The sequence below is a fragment of the Heterodontus francisci genome, chromosome 31 (assembly GCF_036365525.1).
Source record: "Heterodontus francisci isolate sHetFra1 chromosome 31, sHetFra1.hap1, whole genome shotgun sequence".
Taxonomy (NCBI): Eukaryota; Metazoa; Chordata; class Chondrichthyes; order Heterodontiformes; family Heterodontidae; genus Heterodontus; species Heterodontus francisci.
Genome location: NC_090401.1, coordinates 42160732 through 42179751, shown reverse-complemented (window position 1 = coordinate 42179751; position 19020 = coordinate 42160732). Strand labels below are relative to the sequence as shown.

The 19020-nt window shown below is 43.1% G+C and overlaps 1 protein-coding gene across 4 annotated transcripts in view; it reads right to left on the bottom strand.

Moving 5' to 3' along the window:
- Positions 1 to 19020, bottom strand: part of rnf19b (ring finger protein 19B) — a 190910-nt gene that overhangs the window by 124600 nt on the left and 47290 nt on the right. For 3 of the 4 annotated variants that reach the window (XM_068011402.1, XM_068011406.1, XM_068011405.1), the window contains one exon: positions 10230 to 10373. The exons of the other annotated variant lie outside the window; for it this stretch is intronic. The gene's annotated coding sequence lies outside the window, so the exon portion shown is untranslated. The remainder of the gene's footprint in view (positions 1 to 10229; positions 10374 to 19020) is intronic. 4 annotated transcript variants of the gene reach the window in all.

Here is a 19020-nt window from a genome sequence, read left to right as displayed (position 1 = left end):
AACTCAATAGGGTGGAATACAGGAAAACTATTTCCTCAGGTGGAGAAATCCAGAGAAAGGTGGGTAGAGCATGGCTACCCGGCCTGAACCCAAAGGGACCCAACAACATGTGTCATGTTGGCTGCGGGGAAAAATGAAAGGACGCGGGCCAGGTTGGGCTCAGGTTGGACGTGGTTCTGTCGGGTTCGGGTCAGGTTTCATTTGCAGACCCGAGCCGGCCTTTACAAGGGGGTATCATCTTAAAATTACAGCTAGTCCAATTCAGGAGTGAAATCACACAAAGGATAATGGAAATTTGAAATTCTCTCCCCGAAAAGGCTGAATCAATTGAAAATTTCAAAACCAAGATCAATAGATTTTTGTTGGTAAGGATATTTAGGGATTTGGAGCAACGGGGGTGGGGGGGGGGGGGGTAAATGCAGTTGAATTACAGATCAGCCATACTCTAGTACAATGTCAGAACTGAACACCCTGCTCTTGTTCCTGTGCTCACTGTGGTTTTCTATCTAAGAGTGGGGAGAAACATCATTGACTGAAAAATTACAGATCAGTTATTTAGCTGCATTTTCCTTTTTTTTTTGGAATAATTCTTGGTCTCAATTTCTCCCTCTCACACCTCCTTTCCACCCAGTCAAAAAGCCCTCGGTGGATATCATAAATGACTCCGCGATTATCCAATAACTGTGACTGGCTTTACTCTCACTGCTTTCCATCAAGATCAGGCTGCCCCATCTTGTGGCCATTCAGAGAGCTGCTCACACAAGAGCAAGAAACTTGCATTTATAAAGCTATTTTCATTAAAATGCCATAAAATAAAACACATGTTTTTGGACGCTAAAGGAATCAAAGGATAGGGCAGGACAGTAGAGTTGAGGTCAAAGGTCAGCTATGATCTTACTGAATGGCAAAGGAGGCTTGACTGGCTGTATAACCTACTCCTGCGCCTATTTTTTACATTCTTATGCAACTCTTCACATAGTCAACTACATTTTGGAATGCATTGACTGTTACATGGGCAAGGAACAAGAACTCAAAATATGATTGGAGGCGTCAAAATCAGAAACCTTTGAGTTTGAGTTCAAAGTTCAAAAACGCTGATGGCAATATAAGATGCCAGAGTAACAACTGAATCATTATTGATTGACCATAAATCTTGGGGATCAGGGTGCGGGGAAATTGCTCCAAATGCCTGCGGATGTGCTGCTTACAACGTTTCTGCTTCATTATACGTGAATTTGCAAGACGGTACGATGGCACTCCAACCTCCCATCGTGAAGCCGCTTCTGATGCGTTGTCAGGCTCCTCACACAGGAAGGGGTAGGGGGGGTTAGTGGGCAATGCATCTTCGGTAAAAATTCATTGCAGTGCCAGAATAGGAGCTAACTTCCATTTTAAATACCTTAATTGGCTACCCATCAGTGCCAGCGGGTTGCTGTTGCCGCTGGGACCCCGTCTCCGAGAGAAGGGCATGGAGACAGAAACACATCGAAGAGCCAACCTGACGGCTGCATGCAAAATTTCTACGCCACCCCACCTCCAAAGTCACCTCCACAGGGCAGGGGAAACTCCGGCCAATGTCCTAGTGAATTCACCCAGTAAACCATTTATAGACATTCTGGATACTTACTTGCAATTAGAGGGTTTCATTACTGTAAAGAAATAAATAATGTACAACAGTTCTGCCCTGTTATAATTTTACAAAAGAACTGTATAAATATAAGCGAGTATAAATACAACACCTTTCATGTAGTAAAATGTCCCAAAGCTCGTCCCAGAGGCAGAAACTGGAGACTGAAAAGGAATAGAGGGAGAAGGATTATGGGACCCTAGAAAGAACAAGATCAAGGAGGAAGATTTTGAGGCGGCTTTTGATGGAGAGGACAGCTACAGCAAGATAAAGCGAATTAGGAGCAGAGTTCCAGACTGTTAGGCCAGAGGTTGAAGGCTGTTCAATCGAGAGTGGAGCGATTCAAAGGAGATCACAAACAGTAATATGGAGACTTCTCCATAACTCTGCAATTTATTTCAGCCCTGGGAATAGAGGGCTGAATGAGACTGCAAAGTTAGGTACTGAAGATATAGAAGCAATTTGTAGATCAGGGTCAAAGGATTGTCTCTGATACACTGGCCAATAGAGAGCCAATAATAAAGGTTTGAGAGCACAAAGCTAATAAGGAAACAAGATAGTGCGGGATAGGATGTGGGCAGCAGAGCTTTAAACAATTTGTAACTTATAAAGCACAGAACTCATGAGGCCAGTAAAGGAAAGCATTGGAATAATGGAGGTTGGAGGTGATGGAGGCATGAATGTATGTTTCAGCAGTGCTTCAATGGAGGAGGTGGTGGTGTTGTGGTAATGTCACTGGACTAACAACCTAGAGACCCAGGCTGCTGCTCTCACCATAGCAGATAGTGAAATTTGAATTCAATTATCAGGGAATTAAAAAGCTAGTCTAACGGTGACCGTGAAACCATTGTCAATTGTTGTTAAAAACCCATCTGGTTCACTAATGTCCTTGAGGGAAGGGACTCTGCTGTCCTTACCTGGTCTGGCCTACATGTGACTCCAGACCCACAGCAATGTGGTTGACCCTTAAAATGCCCTCTGAAATGCATGGCAAGCCACACAGTTCAAGAACAATTAGGGATGGGCAATAAATGCTGTGATGCCAACATCCCACAAAAAAAAACTTTTGTGGGAGTGGCAGGGAAGATGAGGGGATTGGAGTTCAGCATAAGTAAGACCAAACAAAGATCACACACTACTGTCAGAAGAAACTGCTAGAAAGAGGGAGGAAGTCATGTGCTACGATGCTAATTTTCAGGTGGCAGCTTTTATCTGGTCAATGCCAATTTGAAAGAAATATTGGGAAAGATTTTCCCCATGGACTTCGGGACCCCAACGTGAGGATCAAATGAAGGTCAAACGGGCAACAATCACCCGCCAGTGATTTTCCCCGAATTGGCCAATTAGTGGCCAGAGGGCAGGCTCAATACGTTGGAGAGTCAATAGCAGGCCCTCCAGCACTGAAGAAGCAGGGCTGCCTTTTCAGGTAAGCAAGAGAGAGGGTGCCTCAAGACAGAGGCACACCCTCTCTCCAAATTTTTGAAATGTTAAATAAAAATGTCCTCAGCATTCAGGCCACCACTGTGAGGGCAGGGATCCCTCCATAGTGCAGCCTGCAGCTAAAGCCAAGCAGGCAGGGAGTGCCTCAATGTCTGCCTGGAGTGCTGCCCTCACCTGGTGCGTTCCTTGATGCCTCAGAAGCATGGGGCTGCATTTTAAGATTCCGCTGCCTAAGTAGGCAACAGACGTAAAAAAAGCACCCCGCCCGCACGGGCACCGTGTCATGGAGCCGCTGCGATTTCAAACGCATTGGCGCCGGACGGCATTGCCTGCGATGCCATGAAGGGGGAGGGGGGGGGGGGCTGTCGCAGGCAATGGTGTCCAGCGCCAATGTGCAGGCACTATTTTTAAAGGGCTTACAGCCCTGAATGGAGATTTTAAAGTTAAAGGGCCAGGTCAGTTCAATGACCAAAAAAAAAATTAAATTACCATTAAATTGATTTCCCTCCCTCCCCCCCCCCCCCCCCCATGGCATTTCAAAACATTCCTGCCTATCCCCAAATTTGACCTATCCCCAAAGTCCAGCATCTTTGCCCTTTACCCCTTCCCATTAGCCACCCCCCTCCCGGCCAATCCACAGCGATGTCATCCCATTCCCTCCCTCCCGCACAGAAAACTGGCACACCGGCTGGCAGCACAAAATTCTGCGCCCTCCCACCTTCATGCTCATCCCCATCAGGGCCGAAGAATCCCCCCCCATTATTATATAGTACATTCTTGTCTTAAGATTTAGATTGGTATGAAAATTCATCACAATAAATGAAGGGTTACAAACTAATTTCATTCACAGAAAAATATTATCGCTCTTTTTAATATATTTGTTATCTAGTCAGCTTTTTTTTTTAAATCAGGGCAGATGGCTGAGAATACAGCAAAACTACTCAATTCAAAAACAAACATCTTGCCTGATTTGTTCAATTTATTTGTTGATTGGCTGCTCTTTTTGAATTGAACACAGCCATTTAACTTCATTGGATCAATTTTAAACGTTTTAAATCAGCCTGTAGTTTCAATGAGAAAGCCTCTGTGGAGTGTTTGAAGAGATGTACTTTGACCAATAACTTGGTGTCATAAAGAACTGCCACACAAGAAAAATGACTGGATCGTTATTCAGCATAACAGTCACAAGCTATTTTAGATTAGATTAGAGATACAGCACTGAAACAGGCAGGCCCTTCGGCCCACCGAGTCTGTGCCGAACATCAACCACCCATTTATACTAATCCTATACTAATCCCATATTCCTATCAAACATCCCCACCTGTCCCTATATTTCCCTACCACCTACCTATAGTAGTGACAATTTATAATGGCCAATTTACCTATCAACCTGCAAGTCTTTTGGCTTGTGGGAGGAAACCGGAGCACCCGGAGAAAACCCACGCAGACACAGGGAGAACTTGCAAACTCCACACAGGCAGTACCCGGAATCGAACCCGGGTCCCTGGAGCTGTGAGGCTGCGGTGCTAACCACTGCGCCACTGTGCCGCCCTAAACCCTCCAGTTGCTAGCATATATCTAAAATGCTTATTATTGGATGAGCTAGTAAAGATTAATGACCATGTTAATATTGGTATTTTCTTCCAATACTGTTTAAGAAAATTGCTTGACAGTTAATTCCCAAGTTAAGGTCCAGTGAAGCATTATCTTCATCAACCTCCGGAAATAAAGAGGAATTTTTTTATTATTTGTTCAAGGCCAACATTTATTGCCCATCCCTAATTGCCCTTGAGAAGGTGGTGATGAGCTGCCTTCTTGAACCACTGCAGTCCATGTGGGGGTAGGTACACCCACAGTGCTGTTAGGAAGGGAGTTCCAGGATTTTGACTCAGCGACAGTGGAGAAACGGTGATATAGTTCCAAGCCAGGATGGTGTGTGGTTTGGAGGGAAACTTGCAGATGGTGATGTTCCCATGTGATCATGTGGGCTGCTTTGTCCTGGATGGTGTTGAGCATCTTGAGTGTTCTTGGAGCTGCACCCATCCTGGCAAGTGGACAGTAAACCATCACACTCCTGACTTGTGCCTTGTAGATGGTGGACAGGCTTTGGGGAATCAGGTGAATTACTTGCTGGAGAATTCAGTTTCTGACCTGCTCTTGTAGCAACAGTATTTGTATGGCTGGTCCAATTAAGTTTCTGGTCAATGGTAACACCAAGGATGTTGATGGTAGGGGATTCAGCGATGGTAATGCCATGCTCACCACCTCATCTACCACCTTAAACATTCACTCCCTCTACCACTGGTGCACAGTGGTAGCAGTGTGTACCATCTACAAGATGCAGTGCAGCAGATCAAGGAGATGGTGTTTGACAAGATCAGTAGCTGGAATAAACAGAAAAGGGTTCTTTGTTCGTTCCTTGTGAGTACTACAAATTTCATGAAATATTTAGTCAGGGGAAAAAATTCTTTGGGACATATGAGGTAGGGTTCACCTACAAAAATCAACTGAAATACTGAAGCTGAAAGCATCTAGAGTAAAAGAGTAATGAATCCCCAAAAAGTAATTAAAATATAGACAATGTCCCAAAGCTTTGCAGGGAAGAAATGGACACCATGCAGCAGTGAATATGTTTAGAAAGTTGACTGAAAGCATTGTTTTAAAGAGATTTTGAAATGAATGAGAAGTACCAAGGCAGATGGGTCTAGAAAGGGATTCCAGAAAGTAAACACAAGGTAGCCGAGTACATCACTGATAATGGAATGGAGAGTACAGGATTGGACAAGAGAAATGTTAGAGGACGGATAAAAACTACATAAAACAGCTGCCTCAATGAGGGCCCTGAAAACAAGGGCAGAGCCAGAAGGGATGGTTTGCTTTGCAAGTGTTTCAGTCTATAAGAATGGGTCCTAGGTTGGTGAGAGAGGCAATTGCTTGCCTTTTATTATCAAAGGACAAAATGTTCTCCCCTCCAGTAACAATCCATGTTACCCTCTATTCATAGTCTTATGTGACAGCACAGCACCAATTTCTACGAAGCCAGAACTGAATGGTTATAAAGTTAATAACCTAATATTAAAGATTACCCTGGCCATACAATTTATTTTGATTAATGACTCACCATAATTGTGGTTTGGTGACATTAAAAAATGTATTTATTAAAATCTTATCCATCCTACAAGGAACAGCTACAGAAGCGGTTGGCTTCTCAACCAGAAGAAACCAAGATTGGTTTGATGAAAATGACATGGAAGTCCAAGAGCTTCTTCAAAAGAAACACTCCTGCCACAACAGATTGCTTGCATACCCTGATGACCAAGCTACAGAAGCTGCATATAGGGAAGCCTGCAGCACTCTGCAAACCAACCTCAGAGTCATCCAAAACAACTGGTGGACAGAGCTTGCTGAGAGGATACAAATGTATGTAAATATGGGAGATAAGAGATCCTTCTACAAAGCCTTGATCTGTATATGGACCTTCCCACCAGGTGCAGCCACCAGTAAAATCTTCAGATGGTACAACCCTGCTCATAAAGAGTCCATCGTGCACCCATGTTCAGAACACTTTGAGAGCCTATTTGGTGACCAGCGGATGGTGCAGGAGATGTCCATTGCCAAGATCTCCTAGGTGGAAGTGAAGTCTGAGCTGGATGAACCACCAACCCATGAAGAGATCAAGACCACTGCAGCACTATTAAAATCACACAAAGCCCCCAAAATAGATGCGATTCCAGTGAGGTCTAAAACAGGGAAGAGGTGTGATCCTTGATAGGCTTGTAGATCTGTTTACAGCATGCTGGGAGAAAGGGACAGTACCTCAAGAGCTTTGAGATGCAGTGATTGTCTCCCTCTACAAAAACAAGGGAGAGAAGTCTGACTGTTCAAACTATAGAGGCATCACTGTCTATTACAGGCAAAATCTTGTCCAGAGTGCTTCTTAAATAGACTTGTTCTGACAATAGCTGAAGAAAGCCTCCCTGAAAGTCAATGTGGATTCAGACCCAATAGGGAAACTACAAGCATGACATTTGTGCTGAGACAGATCCAGGAGAAAAGCGTACAGAACAAAACATGGGCCTGTGCGCTACGTTTGTAGGACTCACCAAGGCGTTGGATACAGTCAGCGGGGACGGACTTTGGAAGATACTATCTAGATTGGGTGCCCTCCGAGGTTCATCATTCTCCATAAACTGCACGAAAGCCAGAAAGGTCAGGTTAAGCAGAATGGAGCTCTGTCAGACAGCTTCACTATCTCCAATGGTGTTAAGCAAGGGTGTGATCTGGCACTGACTCTTTTCTCTATTTTCTTCAGTGTGATGTTTTGAGGGGCAAAGGCAGGCTTGACAGAGGGATTATACATCTGCTTTCAAACAGAGGGCAATATCTTCAACCTGCGAAAACTACTGGCACGTATCAAAACCAGAGAGCAGCTTATGCTGCAGCTTCTGTTTGCTGATGATTACACCCTTCTGCACACAAGGAGGAGGCAATGCAGCTCATTGTAAACTGTTCCTTTGAGGCAGCAAATGCCTTTGGCCTACTATTAGCCTAAGAAAACAGAAGTGCTGTACCAACCACAGCCATGAAGAAATTACAACCACCGCAGAACAGCATTGACAGCAACAACCTCAATGCAGTGCAATATGCTGCGATCTGTGGAGTGATGGGACTCAATTGACAGTGCATTGCTCCCGCCTTGGTCATTACAGTATAAAAGACACCAGTTCGGCCTCAGCTGGAGTATTGCATCCAATTCTGGGCACAGCATCTTTAGGAAAGATGCAAGGGCATTGGAAAGAATACAGAAAAGATTCAGAAAAATGGTTCCAGGGATGAGGAACTTCAGTTATGAAAATAAATTGGAGAAGTTAGGACCTTTTTCCTTGGAGAAGAGAAGGCTGAGAGGTGATTTGGTAGAGGTAGTCAAAATCATGTGGGGGTCTGAACAGAGTAGATCGAGAGAAACTGTTACCACTTGTGAAAGGATCGAGAATGAGAAGGCACAGATTTAAAGTATTTGGTAAGAGAAGCAAAAATGATATGAGGAAAAACTTTTCCACGCAGTGAGTGGTTAAGGTCTGGAATGCACTGCCTGAGAATGTGGTGGAGGCAGGTTCAATTGAAGCATTCAAAAGGGAATTAGACAGTTATATGAAAAGGAACAATGTGCAGGGTTACGGGGAGAAGGCAGGGGAATGGAACTGAGGGAATTGCTCTTTCAGAGAGCCAGAACGGACACGATGGGCCGAGCGGCCTCCTTCTGCACTGTAATGATTCTGTGTGGCTTAAGTTGATTGCTGGTTGCAGGCCTTATGTACCAAAGGTGGATCAAAGCAGTGAATTGAAGCCAATTAAAAAGTAAGACCAAGAGCATTAAATCAATTAGTTGAAGAATGGCTTCTTTCCTGGCAATTCCACTCCCTCGTGATGCTGAAGAATGGCCGGTTCCAGTCACCAGTTGATGATCGATTACGTTGCCTGATTGTGTTGATCCATGGAAAACTTTCCATTTGGGGTAGTGAGTGTGTGTGGAAACTTGTGTCTACCTTCACTTCAGCCAAACCGGTGTGGTCTCCAGTGCACTCTGGGCACTTTTTGCCAATTGTGCCCCTAGTGGAAATTCCATAGCAGAAAAAAAAAAACAAAAAAGCCTGGAGTGCAATTTTATAAACTGTATTGCTACCAATAAATAAAATGAGCTCAAAAACACTGACCAATGACTTTTTTTTTTAATGTTAGTTTCATCTTCTGTGCCATGCCCTGCAGCCAAAAGATGAATAATTTGGCCTGGCACAGCACAATTACTGCCCTATCAGTTTCCTCCCGATCATCAAAGTGATGGAAGGTGTCATCGACAGCGCTATCAAGCAGCACGTGTTCAGCAATAATCTGCTCACTGACGCTCAGTTTGGGTTCCACCAGGGCCACTCAGCTCCTGACGTCATTACAGCCTTATTCCAAACATGGACAAAAGAGCTGAACTCCAGAGGCGAGGTGAGAGTGACTGCAGCATTTGACTGAGTATGGCATCAAGGAGCCCTAGCAAAACTGGAATCAATGGGAATCGGGGGAAAATTCTCCACTGGTTGGAGTCATGCCTAGTGCAAAGGAAGATGATTGTGGTTGTTGGAAGTCAATCATCTCAGTCCCAGGACATCACTGCAGGAGTTCCTCACGGTAGTCTCCTAGGCCCAACCATCTTCAGCTGCTTCATCAATGACCGTCCCTCCATCATTAGGTCAGAAGGGGGGAGATTTGCTGGTGATTGCATAATGTTAAGCACCATTTGCAACTCCTCAGATCCTGATGTCGCACACCTGGACAACATCCAGGCTTGGGCTGATAAGTGGCAAGCAACATTCACGCCACACAAGTGCCTGGCAATGACCATCTCAAACAAAAGAGAATCTAACCATCGCCACTTGACATTCAACAGCATTACCATCACTGAATCCCCCACGATCAATATCCTCGTGGTCACCATTGACCAGAAACCTAACTGGATTGGACCAGCCACATAAATGCTGTGGCTACAAGAACTGGCCAAAGGCTGGGAATTCTGCAGCAAGTAACTGACCTCCTGACTCCCTAATGCCTGTCCACCATCTACCAGGCACAAATGTGGAGTGTGATGAAATACTCTCCACTTACCTGGATGGGTGCAGCTCCAATAAACACTCAAGAAGCTTGACACCATCCAGGACAAAACAGCCCACCTGACTGGCACTCCATCCATCACCTTCAACATTCACTCCCTCCACCAACAATGCACAGTGGCAGCAGTGTGTACCATCTACAAGATGCACTACAGCAACTCACCAAGGCTCCTTTGACAGCACCTTCCAAACCCATGACCTCTTCCACCTAGAAGGACAAGAGCAGCAGATGCACGGGAACACCAACACCTGCAAGTTCCCCTCCAAGTCACACACCATCCTTGGAACTATATTGCCATTCCTTCACTGTCACTGGGTCAAAATCCTGGAACAAATCCTGGTCAAATTCCTAACAGCACTGTGGGTGTACCTACACCCAAAGGACTGCAGCAGTTCAACGAGGCAGCTCACCACCACTTCTCAAGGGCAATTAGGGATGGGCAATAAATGCTGGCCTGGCCAGTGACGTCCACATCCCCCGAATTAAAATAAAGTGTCGCACTTACCATGAACTCAAGTATTTCAGCACTGTGGCGACTGAAAGCTGCACATTTTATTTCGGCTAAAGGCATGCGGGAAGACGTTCAAAAAGGGAAGCAGGCATCATCTCTCGCCTTGGCTTCCCAAGTAGAACAGTAAGGCAGCAGCAACTGACAAAACAAAAGAGGATTCAGTTCCAGTGAAACTTCATTTATACAAATAGTGCTATTTATTTGTGCTTTAGTGTGTCTTGATACCATATATTAATATTTACATTAGTGAGAAGTTGGTTCTTGATGTGCATGAGTATGTCCCAAATCATTGCTGTTCTCCAATTTGAGGGCACAGAAGTTAGCTCCACCAGGGGCGAGTATTCTTGCTGAACTCTGTTTTCATTTACTTTTAAACAGCAGTGGATATCCCATCAGCTTTCCAACAGTGAATCAGAGGTTTTGTTCTTGCAAAGGAAGATGGAGGAGGGGCAAAAGGGTACACATTTCTGCTGAGAAGTTTGAGAAGGAGGTTTGAGAGAGGTGTACGTAGAGAGTAAAGTAAGTTCAGTTTAATTTGGCTGATGAAAGATTAATAGTATTTTCCTTACCCTCTGCAGCCAAAATAAACAAACTTGTTCTTCTCATATACCATAGTTACCAAAATAAATGAACCTGTGCATATAGCAAGAGTGATGCAGAATTCTTCTGACTGTTCACAAACTTGGCATCCTATTTGATCCCCAGCTGAGCTTCAACCCCACATCCTGTCCATCACCAAGACTACCTACTTCAACCTCCCTTACCAATCACCCCTTTCCGCTCCTACCACTGAAAACCTTGACCATTCTTTCGTTACCTTTGGACTCAACTATTCCAATGTTCTCCTGGAAGCCCTTCCACCCTCCATAAACTGGAGTTCAACTCTGTTGCCTGTATCCTCTCTCACACCAATTCCTGTTCACTCCTTCTCACCCTTGTGTCTATTCCTTTGATCAAGCTATTGGCCACCCGTCCCAATATCTCACATGATTTGGTGTCAAATTTTGTTTGGGATATTTTATTATGTTAAAGGTGCTATATAAATGCAATTTGTTATTGTTGCCCAGTAGAGTAAGGATAGGAACAAAATGGCAAGATATTAAATTGCTGATCAGGTTTAGTAAGAACTTAAATGTGCCCAAATGTCTAAATGTGTACATTCACATTCAGAATAAAAACCAACCCCGGATAATATGCCTGAGATGGGGTGAGAAGTGTGACTGGGGAATGGGAGGCATCTGTCCTTGGAACAATAAATACAAATATAGCTGTTTTAATTAAAGAGGAAATGTATAAACAAATAACGCCTTCTATATTTGTCTTTTATAAAAGTTTCTGGTAAAAAGTTAACCTCCAAAACATTAAAGATTTATGTTGTTTGATGTTTGTATACAAAAACGTCTTTGAAGTCCCAATTATAATTTTTGGGGGTTTGCACTGCCAGCAATTTTCCATCATTGGATAGGGAACTGAAAGGCATTATCTGTGCAGTCACCAAGGGCAGGATCTTCCCTGCAGGTTTCTGAACCCTGCCAAGTTCAAATAGGGGTCAGAAGTGCGCACTGTGCAGAGAACAGTCACTCAGCTGTGATTTTCCCCGAATTGGCCAATGAATGGTCAGAGGGTGGGCTCTCCATCCAATTAAGGATGGCAGGTGGGCTCTCGAAGCTGGAGGGCCAATAAGAGGCCCTCCAGCTCAGGAATAGCAACATACTGCCATGGCATGTATGAGGCAGAGGGCACCCCAAAATGGAGGCCCCCTCTCTCCAACTCTTGGAAATTTAAAACAAAAAATGATGGATCAAGCAGCCTGGCCAGCCTTGTTTTCATCTCCACTGCCCTCCACAGGGAGGCCTGTGGCTGCAGCTGAACCCAGGCATGCAAGGAGGGCCTCTAAGCCTGCCTGGGGCACTGGCCTACAGTTCTGCCGCAGGAGGCCACGTCCAGGCAGCTGCACAGTCCTCTGCTGCCAGCGAGGACCTGGAGGCCAACCGGAATATCCCAGTTGGCCTCCAATAATTGGCATTAAGTGACTATTAACAAGGTGAATTGGTTAACTGGCGCTTGTGGGCAGGTAGCCATGCTACGCACCTCCATCCAGCCTCTAGGAAAAAGGGCCCAGTGGTGCAAAATTTAGAACCAAAAGACATGCAGGTTGATAGGTAAATTGGACATTATAAATTGCCCCTAGTATAGGTAGGTGGTAGGAGAATATAGGGACAGGTGGGGATGTGATAGGAATGTAGGATTAGTATAAATGGGTGGTTGATGGTCGGCACAGACTCGGTGGGCCGAAGGGCCTGTTTCAGTGCTGTATCTCTAAATAAATAAAAAAAACAAAAATTCGCCCCTAAAAAACTTCTGGACGTTGTAGCCTCGTGAGCAACTTTAGCTAAAACAGACGGCCTTGCACTTGGAGAGTTAGAACCAAAACCCCTCTAATCCTTCTACTAATTACTTTAAATTTATGTCCCCTTCTTATTGATCCCTCTGCTAATGGAAATAGATTGGATAGGAAAGACCTATCTGGGTCCCTCATAATTTTATACACCTCAATTAAATCCCCTCCCCCCGGTCTTCAGCTTTCTTTGTTCCAAAAAAAAAACCCCCCAGCCTATCTCATCTTTCTTCATAGCTAAAATTCTCCAGTCCAGACAACATCCTAGTAAATCTCCTCTGCACCCTCTCTAGTATGATCAATCCTTCCTGTAATGTGGTGATTAGAACTGTACGCAGTACTTTAGCTGTGGTCTAACTAGTGTTTTATACAGCTCTAGCATAACCTTCCAGCTCTTATACTCTAGAGCTTTGGAAGGCTACAGACCAAGAGCTGGAAGGCGGGACTGGGCTAGATAGCTCTTTGTCGCCTGGCATGGACACGATGAGCCAAATGGCCTCCTTCTGTGCCATAAATCTAAGTATAGAATTAAGGTCAAACAGGCTTTAAACAGAATAATTTTTGAAGTATTTAATTATTATGGTACATCATTTTTATGCATATGTAACTGTGGAAGGAAGCAGCCCCGCAAAACAGAGGATTTGAAGGAAATTGTTTGACTGATTTGCTTGGCCAACAGCTTAAAAACTAGGCAATTTGGTTTGTGGGGGTTGCAGATTGTTAATACTTACCTTATAGATGGAACAGTTGTTTGATGTAGACATTTTAGACGTTATTAGAAGTATGATCTTTTGGAGAACTGAAATACCACAGAGCTGAGACAGACACAATATATCGAGTACTTAACAGTTTAGAAAGGGATTCAATGTCTGCTTACACAGCTGCTGTAAATTGGGTTAGGGAGCACTGTACATATGGAGATTTCAGAGTACTCTAATGTACATACTATGCCAGATTCAGTCCAAATTCAATTCAGTATGAATTCAAATCTCAACCCGTTTCATAAAGTTAGAGATCCAGCCATCACCAATATTAGACAAAACTGAAATCCAGAATATGCAATTTGATTACTAACATTCCCTCAAAGTAGAACCTGAGAGAAAATAGTTAACTTCAGTCAAAAACTATAATTACTACTTTAATCACCAGAGACTAAATAGATGTTTAAAACAATTTCCTGCTTATACTATGAGCCTGTTCTTTGTAACCTCAGTGGACACTGGTTGTTAGGTTCCTTGTTAATGTCAAAAAACAAGGAAAAATTAAAAACAAAACATTTATTTTCTCAGGATCTTCAAAAAAATCACATTCAGCACTTGAGGATATTTTCTGCAGATTAAGGTTGTGTTTTTAGGCAGGTTGCAAGCTACATGGCAACTCCCCTCAACTCAGTCTTTTATTTTTGCTCATGGGATGTGGGCATCGCTGGCTAAGCCAGCATTTATTGCCCATCCCTAATTGCCCTTGAGAAGGTGGTGGTGAGCTGCCTTCTTGAACCGTTGCAGTCTTTGGGGTGTAGGTACACCTACAATGCTGTTAGGAAGGGAGTTCCAGGATCTTGACCCAGCAACAGCGAAGGAACGGCGATATAGTTCCAAGTCAGGATGGTGTGTGGTTTGGAGGGGAACTTGCAGGTGTTGGTGTTCCCATGCATTTATTGCCCTTGTCCTTCTAGGTGGTAGTGGTCATGGGTTTGGAAGGTGCTGTCTAAGGAGCCTTGGTGAGTTGCTGCAGAGCATCTTGTAGGTGGTACACACTGCTGCTACTGTGTGTCAGTGGTGAAGGGAGTGAATGTTGAAGGTGGTGGATAGGGTGCCAATCAATCGGTCTGCTTTTCCCTGGATGGTGCCGAGCTTCTTGTGTTATTGGAGCTGCACCCATCCAGGCAAGTGGAGAGTATTCCATCACACTCCTCACTCTCCAAAGCCTGTCCACCTTCTACAGGGCACAAGTGAGGAGGTGAGTTACTGTTCATGGAATTCCTAACCTTTGACTTGCTCCTGTAGCCACAGTATGTGTGTGGCTGGTCCATTCCAGTCTAATAATGGTCATCTTCTAAAGGAGGCATAGGTAGTGTGTATCAACAGTTCTATGTCTCAGGATCCTTTTTCGCTTCATTCAACAATTGTATGCAGTAACGTGAAGCTTCAGCATCAGTACAGATCTGACTTAAGTAAATCAATGGTGAAATGGATTTACTGTGCTACAAATTAATAGACTGGCTCTTTTTAAACCGTTCAGTTTCTAATTTCGATCAGTAATGAAGGGAGGAATGAAATTTGGTGGGATTGCCAGAGGACACCACTCCTCCACCGCCCTCCAAGCAGTTGATTTTTAGAAAATTCGTTCATGGGATGTGGGCATCGCTGGCAAGGTCAGCATTTGTTGCCCATCCCTAATTGTCCTTAACAACGGAGTTGCTTGCTAGGCCATTTCAGGGGGCAGTTAAGAGTCAACCACAGTATTGTGGATTTGGAGTCACATATAGGCCAGCCCAAGTAAGACAGCAGATTTCGTTCCCTAAAGGACATTAGTGAACCAGATGGATTTTTACGACAATTGATGATAGTTTCATTTTGAGACTAGTGTTCAATTCCAGATTTTTAATTAATTAATTGATTTTAAATTCCACCAGCTGCTGTGATGGGATTTGAACCCATATCACTGGATTACTAGTCCAGTGACATTACCACTACAGCACCACCTCCCCCAAGAGAGCAGCTCCAGCACAGGACTCCTACCTGTCTGCATACGCTCTCAGTTGGAGGTGGGATACAACAGAAGACAGCTCAAAATATTAGGAGCAAAAACACACCAAAAAAAATAGGAGTCTCGCTCCATTTAAAAAAAAAAGATTACACAATAAACTGAACTCTGCTTTTTTGAATCACCACCGAAGTAAGTCAGAACCGTCTTAAAATGATACAAAGTCAATGGAGCAAACTTGAAATACAATTTGAATAAAAACCAAACCTACTGTAGAACAAGCCATTTCATTGGTGATGTTTTCATAAACCAACATTGTGCCAGTATGAAACAGACTCTGTTTTGCACAGACACAGTATATTGGGAAGTTAGGATACATACAATCAGAAGTCCCAGGTGGAATTTATAAGCCCCTCAAACTTTCCTAGTGTGGGTTACAAGATAATCTGGATCCTTTGTTTGTGTCACTGCAGAAGCAAGTTAGAACAGTTTCAAAGTAATCCAAAAATAAGCCACACATCTAATCCATGACTAGTGTTGAAATATCCAAGGAAAGGGGCTCAGGAGATTTAGTGAACTTGAAGCTAAACATGCTCCACCAAGGCAGAGTGGCAATCAGAAAAGCCCACAGAAGGTTCAACTACATTGACAAAACAGTTGAATAGAAATCAGAAGTCACAATCAAACTGTACAGTGCTCTGGTCAGACAGCACCTCGAGTACTGCACCCAATTCTGGTCACCAAGGCACAGGTGCTGGAACTGTGCAGAGAAGAGCCACGATCCTGATACCTAATCAGCGGCCTGAATTATAAGAGATTGCAGAGTCTGGGCTTTTTAGTCTGGAAAGGAGGAGGTACATGAGTTATCCTATAAAAAAAGGTACAGGAGATAGTAAATAGCATGGAAAGAAAAACAGAATAGTACTTAAAATTAAAATGCCCCTTATTCTACAGGTATAACTTCGTAAAAGGTAAATTTAGGACCGACATCAGGTAAGTCTTCACGCAGAATGATCAACATTTGGAATGGAATTTATTTCCTTGGCTACATTTAGGAAACAAATGAAATTCTGCTGTGAGGGGAGGGGAACCGTGGGTTGCCAAATGGTCCTCCGCATCTAAAATTATCTTGATGTTTTTCTTTGCTCTTCACTGCTGCATTAAATGAAACAATTTGTGATATTAAGAGATTCTACCTGTGACAGGGGGAGGAAGAGTGAAAAGTCGCCAGTCGACTTTGTTTTCCCCTTTATTTCGCCCATTGATTCCATTACAAGTGGATACTCTTCATGTGTGCAAGTTGAGACAAGATTCACCTTTAACGCAGTTAGGAACATAACCATCGAGTTCAATCCGGTCCTCATCTCACATTTACAGCTGCACATTTTCCTGTAGCCATCACTGTGCACAGTGATCAGAGGTGGGAATTCTAGACTATCTTCCCCTTCCTTGGCCCAACGACACAGACAAATTATCAGACCCAACTGCTACACTATCTGAATTCAGCAAACCAAGTACAGACCATAGATTAAACCTGGCACTCTCCTGGGCCTGATGAAAAGGTCACAGACCTGAAACGTTAACTCTGTTTCTCTGTCCACAGATGCTGCCAGACTTGCTGAGCATTTCCGGCACTTTATGTTCTCATTTCAGAGTTCCAGCATCCACAGTATTTTGCTTCTACTCTCCTGGTCTAAATGGTTTAAAATCACAGGATAAGGTTCACCTACCTACTGAGTACCTTGTGAGCGTATTGAGTTTGAATTTATATTTTCACTGTTACCTCTGCGGCAGGAGCAACGCACTGTTAATTCAGTCCCATCACTCCACAGGTTGCAGCATATTATTAATTTTTACCAAAATCAGAAAAACACAGACAAATTAAACACTCCAGTATCCCCAGAATGAAACAGACCAAACCAGGTATGTTCAGACAACAAATTAACTATTTAAAAAAAAAAATCTTCAACACTATTAAGATAAACCTGTGTCTAAAAGCCTTATAACTTCTCAACTTAATCAAACTCCCACTTTCACACATTCATTCAAAAATAACAATTAATTGGTTTTTAAAAAGTGTAATTTTTTTTTTAAGATTAGCTGTCTGTTAAGAATAAATAAAAAATGAGAAAGTCTTTGCATTTTACATTCCTGGTGAATGAGGTCTTCTAAGGTGAAGATAATCAAAGCTCACTCAAAGTCTTCATCCGGATTTGATGAAAATACTCTGTTCTTGTTAGACAAACAGTTCTTTCAATGATGAGCACAGCAATACAAATAATTTGTTGAAAAAGAAAAGCTTTTCTTCCTTAGGGAATTAACTTGGCTTGTATCTTTGTAGAATTTTTCTTGAGAGAAAATAAAACAGCTCCTTTTATCTTCAGCTCCTCACTGTAAAGTCTCTCAGAACTAACTGGTTCAGACCAGCCCCTGCCAGCTCCACACAGTCAAAAATGGACACATCATACCATGTGACCTGCTGTTGCTCAGGGTAACCAAAAATGCAGCTGTGGTACACTGTCACCAGAATGTTCTCCTCCCTTAAAGGTGCACTGTTTTTAATAGTCTTAAAGGCACACACAGTTTTTAATCCAAGGAGAAAAAAGATACCAGTCTGTGACATCACACAAATGGTAAACTATATTTTTTGCACTAACAGAGATGCTGTCCTTCAGGTGAGATGTTGAAATGAAGACCCCATTTTCCTATTCAGTTAGATGCGAGTGAAGAACAGCAACTTCTCTATGTCCTGGCCAACATCCATTCAGCAAACTACACCAAAACAGATCAACTTTTCATTAGTCTTGTTGCCGTTTATGGGATTCAGCTGTGCTAAAATTGGCTGTGACATTTGCCTACAAAACAACCATGATCACACTTCAAAAGTAATTAATTGGCTGTTAAATGCTTAAGGACATTTTGAGGATACGAAAGGTGCTACATAAATGCAAGTTAGTTTGTTTGTTATTCTTTCTATAATATTGCAAAGTAGTGCAGCACAAACAAGTAAATTTGATAGTCACACCTGGAATCGTAGGGCCGTTAGAATCCCTAGCAGACAGGTTTATTAATAGAATCATCTTAAACTGCAATTGAAACACCTTCTCCATCAACAATCTGACCCAGTCACAATATCATATCCAGTAAACTGATTGTGGAAGTCCATAAGTACTGGAAATTCTGCAGGCTGGATTATCTCATCCTCAGAGACAACTTCAGAATGGTGCATCTTCATAAACGTGTTGGGAAAAATGTCAGTAAAGTGGTGAGTGACTGCTTTCAAAACGGCTACTGAGCAACAAAAACTGCCAGAAAAGTACGATGACAAGCACGTATAATTGTTCAAAACAATAATATACAAAATGCCATTTGCAACATTATCTTTATTTCTGTGACCACCTGATTCCTACAAATCTAAGGTGACCTTTCATACATACACACCACCATAATAATTGTAATACATGTTACGATTGAGGCTGGAGGAATGCACTGTCATTCTCTAGTTCCACTTCTCAGTCACAACGGATATTTAAATGTGTTACCCAGTTACCGATACGGCCAATTTTTAGTTTCAGAATAAAATCCACCAACCAGGTTTCTTTAATAAACAACAAAATTATTAAATTATAAAACAAGACTTAATCAATAAAGATGCAAAGCTTAACAACACACGTTGAAATA